Below are 6,025 nucleotides of genomic sequence, written 5' to 3' on the forward strand. Positions count from 1 at the left end.
GGAGGGACCGGCGGCGGCGGCTCCGCCCGTGCCGGGCCCCGCGGCTGCCCGCGGGCGGGCGGGGATGTTGATGTGGTGCTGCTGTACCTGCGTCTGCTGCGAGAGGGACCTGTGCGAGCCCGCCAAGGTGAGGGGCTGCCCCTGTCCCTGGCACGGCCGCCCCCTGCCCCGCCACCGGCCCCGGAGATGCCGCGTCTTCCCCGGGCCCCGCTGCCGACCCCCGGGCTTGTCCGTTCTGTAGCTTTTCCTGGCTCCGGGAGCTGGGGAGCGCCAGGAGGGCTCCTGTCTGAGTGAGTGTTGCATCTGTAAACGAGAGAGATGCGGTGCTGCTGTCGGGGGCTTCTGTTTGGGCTGGCGGGGGGGGCTGATGTGATATAGGGAGCAACGAACGAAGGGGGTGGTAGATGCAGCTCCACGTCAGAGACGTTTGGGTTTGTATCTATCTAAATGTGACCGCTTGTGTTGCTGCTTTAGCTGTGCAAAATGTATTTTCAGGGAGTAGTAAACAAACTGCAGAATCATTTTACCTCCAGGTGAAAGAAGAGTGAGAGCGTACCGCTTCCCTTGGAGCCGGTGACCTTCAGAAATGAATAAGTGCTTTTCCTTGGTTTCCTTTGGCTGTGTAGTTCGGCATCGCCCTTTCATGGGTCGGAGTTAACAGTAAGGCATATTCCCCACCCCTTCCCCCCAACCTTAATATCAAAGAGAGACAGTAAGGGCTTTGGCACTCTGATCTCCAGTGCAAAATAGAAGATACTTCTCATTGAGCTGTTGCAGTGAGCTCTCCAGTGCATTGTAGCTCCAGTGTTTGGGGAAAAGAGAAATACAGGATCCAGACCTTTTTTTGCTGTTTGCCTTTGCATAAATGAACATTTGCCTGGGATTTGTTATCATCTGCACAAGACAAGGCTGAGAAATTGCTTGTTATTACTGCTGTGTTTGGAGTATGTATGTCTAATCACGTTTATTTAAGAGACTCATTATTTTCCTTCAGGAAGATCTGGGTGTCCTGTACTGGGACATGTGCTCTTTCTCACTGCACCCATCAGTCTCTAACAGCGATGGCACACAGGTGGCTGTTGGGAACAGCTCTCTGAGAGATGTGGGTTGAAGTGGCACAGAGTGCTGAAGTAGAGGGCAGTGAGGAGGGAGGGGGTTATTTATATCCCACATCTGAGGTCGATAGATCTGCATACTTTGCATCTTGGCAGGTGTAACATCAGGCCATCACCACTGGCAAGCGGGAGGAGAACCAGCAGGAATGGGATGCCATGTTCTCTGCTCTCCAGATCAGGTCTCTGTTCTGCTGGCAGGGTGGCCGTGCTCTGTACACTGAGCTGTGGAGATGCTGCTGCAGTAAGACCTGTCTCTAGATGGAGTTCTAGAGGAGCCTTCTCCATTTTTACAAGAATACTGACAGCAGCATAGTGATTTCAGTATCTGGTTAATCCTGTGTTTGCTGTGGATTTCTAGAGGAGTGTCCCTTGCCTTCTTCTGCTGTGTGTTCATCACCCCAGGGCGCACCGTCCTCTGATGTCTTGTGGCTGAGTGGTTTCTGAAGGCACGTGCCATGTGTGCCTTCACCGGGACCCTGCTCCCCCTGCTCCCTCACGAGCTCGGAGCCACCTTGGGCTGTCTCCTGGGTTTAATAGATGCCAGTCTGGCAGCACGTGGAGGTAAACAAGCCACGTTTGAAGAGGAAAGGCATCTCTGAAGCCAGCTCTATTGCCTGGCTCTCTGGCAAGTGCAGTATTAGCTGATGTGCCGTGTGTGTGTTATATTAGGAAGACTTTAAATCAGGGAACAATAAGTTAAGAAATGCTACACAGGAATGACAAAGAAATGCGTTCACAGGAAACATGAATTCAGCTGGTTTTAAATATTTATTGTTTCATATTAACTGTTGATCGGATCAACTCTGAAACTTTGCTTCTGGGATGAATTTTGGTTACAGTCAGTCACACTCTGTGTTGTACCTGCAGGAAATACTACAACTAAAAATAAATAAAAATAAATGAAGTAAGCGTAGAAGTGCAGTAGTTGTGCTTAACCTCTTAGGCTAAATACTTGGAGATGACTTGCATGTTAAGCTTCAACACAGGAAAATCTCCTAAAAAGAGGGGAAGTCCTTGCTCTCGCATGTGGCTGTTTTGTGTGGAGATGTTTGTTCTCCCAGACCCAGTTTGCTCCATTGTTTTGCAAGTCAAATTTAACTTGCAATCTGAAAATTAAACTATATTCCTTACAAATTAATATGTAAGATGCAATAATAATCTATATTTATCAGGTAGCACAAAAAAAACCCCAAGTTGCTCTCTGGGAAGTGTTAACAATCATTTTGTCTCTAAGGTAAAGAGATGTGATTCAGACATACTGGAGAAATCAAAATGAGGATTTTTTTTAAAACAAAAACAAACCCAAAAAGCATGAACACAAAAAGACCCTGTCATTTTACATTGTCACTTTCTGATAAAAGCTTGTATAAACTTGTTTCCGGATCCACCCTCTCCTCCCAGTTCCTATACTTAATTTTTGTTCAGCTTTACCTCATTTCCTATCCTTATTATTCTAACTTCTGGCCTGATTGGCAGTCCTCCCTTGATTAAAAATCTGCAGCTGCTAAAATAAACATCCGTGAACATTATTTTGGCCATATCTTTTGCTGTGTCATCCTTTTTCACCTCAAAAATCAAGTTCCTACAAGCCCTTGGGTATAGTTCAGTTCTTTCCTATTTTTCCATTCAGATTGTTTTGTCCATTCCCTTGGACATTCCTTACCATGATGTGGGTGTTAGTGCCCCGGTTATTCAACCAGCACTGCTGATTTTCTTCTCGACTGCTCTGTGGCTTTGGAAAACAGTGAATCGGGCCACCAAGCTCTTGGCCATGGTGCTGTGGTGACGGAGGCTCTCCCGGGGCCCCTGGTGCGGTGGGTGACAGTGGAGGTGACAGATGCCATGTGTGGTTCTTTCTGATGCAGCAAGTTGGTCCTCACGTGGCAGCAGCATCTTCCAGTGCCCCCCCGCCATGGCTGAAGCTGAGATGCCGGTCTCCTTTGGGGATTTCTGCCGCTGAGAGATATGGGGAAAATGCAGCTGGTTGCTTTGCAGCTAAACTCTGTGTTTGAGACCCTCAAACCAGCACGTGAAGTCACATCTCTGTTTAATACTGAGTGAGGTGACAGGGCGGTGGGAGAGCCCCGCGCAGATGGCTTTACCCGGCGCCGGGCTGCGGGAGAGGGTTGGGATGTGCCCCTATCACAGCGCGGTACATCTTCCCTTCGGCACCGCCACCAGCTCGAACAGCCCCAGGTCCCTTCCCCCCGTGGTGCCCCTGCAAGCCCTGCTGGCACCCAGCATGTGGGGCCTCTTGGTGAACCAGCCCTGGGGCTTACTCACAATAAAAGCATCCCCAGGTCCCATGTGGCTGGGCTGTTCCTCCTGCGGCTGTAGTTTCTGAAGATTGACTCGGGTGGTAAAGTTTTGCAGGACAGTGTGTCATGAGGAGTCACACCGGACCCGTTCTCTGTTTTCCTGCTGTACCTCCTCGGCAGTGACGCCGAGGCCTGTGCTCGGGAGCTCGTGTGTGCACTGGGCGCTGCTGGGGGCAGGCACTGGGTCCAGGGATGTCAGCTGGGTGTCTAGGGGTGGTCCGGGCCAGCAGTGTCTGGATCTTCTGTCTGTGTTCAGTCAAGGTGAATGAACAGAGATTTTCCCCCTCACGTGCACCATTACACAGGATTTGCAGTGATACAGACGTTCAGTTTGAAATAAATAGTGAGCCAAAGAGTTGGTGGTGCCAAATGCGTGGCGTCTTGCAGCAGATGGACGGAAGGGTTACAGCTCCAAAGGTTTATTACAGAGATAGCCACAGATGGTGTGTGTGGATGTGGAATCGCCATTTTTGGAGATACTCAAAAGCCACCTGGACATGGTCCTGGACGGGTGACCTTTGGTGGCCTGGCCTGAGCGGGGGGCTGGACCAGTGACCTTTGGAGGTCCTTGCCAACCTCAACCGGTCTGTGATTCTGTAACATCCTTTAAAAAGCAAAGCCTTAGAAAAAGCGCTCCCAGCTGTAGGTCATAAATTGCTTATTGCATCACCCAGGTGGGTCAGGTGGAGTAATTTGTATTCCTTTTTTTTGTTTACTTTATTTTGCAATATGGTATGTTTTTATCAGGTCCAGCAGGGACACTGCACGCTGTCTGCACATGGGACGGTTGGTTGACATCACCCTGACTCAGATGTTTAAAGGATCTCGTGCTGCAGGTGTCACACAGGGAGGTGACTTCTGGCTGTCGATTGCATTTAATTGAATACGTTGAAGGTACCTCACAGTAATTCGTGGTGTTTAAAGATCTCCCCATTGCAGCTCACCGGGATTCTGTGCATGGCTTTGTACGAAGGTGCATCTAGAGGGTTTAATGTGGATCTGTAATGATACTGAGGCCTATGGCCTATGGCCTCAGTACATTTCTTCCACTGTACAAATACTGAAGTAGAGAGAAATTAGGAAAAAAGGCAGGGTCAAATGAGAAATGACAGTGTAATGACAAGCCACTGAGGATGACAGCCCTGTCCCTGTGTTAGGAGCTGTGTTTTTTCCACAGCCATAGGTTGTCGGGCTCTTGGTTTCATACCTCTTAAAAAGACAGCTCTTTTGAAGTGCAGGACTTGTGGAACTAGTGCTAATTTGGGGATGTCACTAATCCAATGGAAGCTGCAGCAGCATCCCAAAGATTGATTCTGCTTCATGTGACAGATGGTTTGTTGAAGAGATGTTTGTGTACTTCTCTACAGATGCCTTCCCCATTTCTTGAATCTAAAGGGGCTCGATCCTGGACATTGTCAGGATAAAACTTTCTCTAAATCTCCTTGGTGCAGTTTGCCATCTTTGCTTTTGGAAGGAAAAATAATACACAGTATTCCACATTGACAAATATACAAATGAGTCCATGGGAAACGTGAGAATTTACCAACCTCCTTTTTGGGCTGTGTGTTGCCAAAAAAATACATAGAAAAACTTGTACAGGAGGCAAAGCCTGATGGTGTTCAAAGTGCTAGGAATTTGGTCAGATCTTGAGGGGGAGAAAGCAGAAGGTCCTCACCTGATTCCATTCCACCCGTGGCACAACACCGGGGCACTGACCAGCCCTTCTGGGCTGGATCAATAGACTGGAAAATTGTATTGCAGGGGAGATTGACGAATTGAATTGTGATCCCTATTTTTATACAAACATTGACCATTGCAATATTTCAATTACCAGCATCTTTTCAGGACAGATTGCCAGTCATTTTAAATCAATAATATGGCACTAGCAATTCCCAGTGTTCTGAGGGACCTGGTTTGTGCTGAGTCTTCCCTTTCCAAAGCCTCATCAATAGTAAGAAAGTGCTCAAATTATCTCGGTTCTGTTCCAGAATAGCACTTTGTACAGCTGTTTGCCTTTTAATTGGAAAAAAACCCTTCTTGTTATTCCAGAATAATATCCACACAGCTGGTGATTATACAGTAATAATCCCAGCGTGATGTATTCTCCTGTGGCTGTTCTGGGTTGTCTGTCCCAGGCACAGGAGACACCCCGGGTGTGAGGGGACCCCACCGAGGCTGTGCGTGGGCGGGAGCCGTGGCCGCAGGGTGTCAGTTGCGTGGCATTAAATCACAGATAAAGAACATTGGAAATAGAGGGAGGGGGTCACTCCAGTAGCATTTTTTGTTTGTAAAGTGTCCATTCACGAGGTGAACGCGGACGCGTGTTCTGCAGGAGGGGTGTGCGGCGGGGGGGCTGCTCTCCCGGGGGCGGCCGGGCGGACGCCGTGGGCTCGTTTGCCGGAGGTGCGGGGGGGCTCACGCAGCGGCTCCGCGGGCGGCGGAGCTCGGGGCTGGGACTGCGCGGCTTAAAAACAATTACAGCGGGTTTTGGGGCTGTTTGTTGAAATGGCCGTGGGAGCGGTACCTAGCGTCGTTTTCAGACGTTACCTCTCAGGTCGCTGCCGGTCCCTGCCTGGCTCCCGCCGCCCCGGC

The 6,025-nt window shown here is 49.5% G+C and overlaps 1 protein-coding gene and 1 long non-coding RNA gene across 7 annotated transcripts in view; both read left to right on the top strand.

The window, feature by feature from the left end:
• Positions 1-6,025, top strand: part of TMCC1 (transmembrane and coiled-coil domain family 1) — an 84,880-nt gene that overhangs the window by 63,562 nt on the left and 15,293 nt on the right. The gene's annotated exons all lie outside the window — the stretch shown is intronic.
• On the top strand, positions 140-2,003 carry LOC106890759. The gene is made up of 3 exons (XR_001412573.1): positions 140-290; positions 534-660; positions 1,212-2,003. It is a non-coding gene; the product is annotated as an uncharacterized LOC106890759 (long non-coding RNA).

This window comes from Calidris pugnax, unplaced genomic scaffold (assembly GCF_001431845.1).
Source record: "Calidris pugnax isolate Ruff unplaced genomic scaffold, ASM143184v1 scaffold81, whole genome shotgun sequence".
Lineage (NCBI taxonomy): Eukaryota > Metazoa > Chordata > Aves > Charadriiformes > Scolopacidae > Calidris > Calidris pugnax.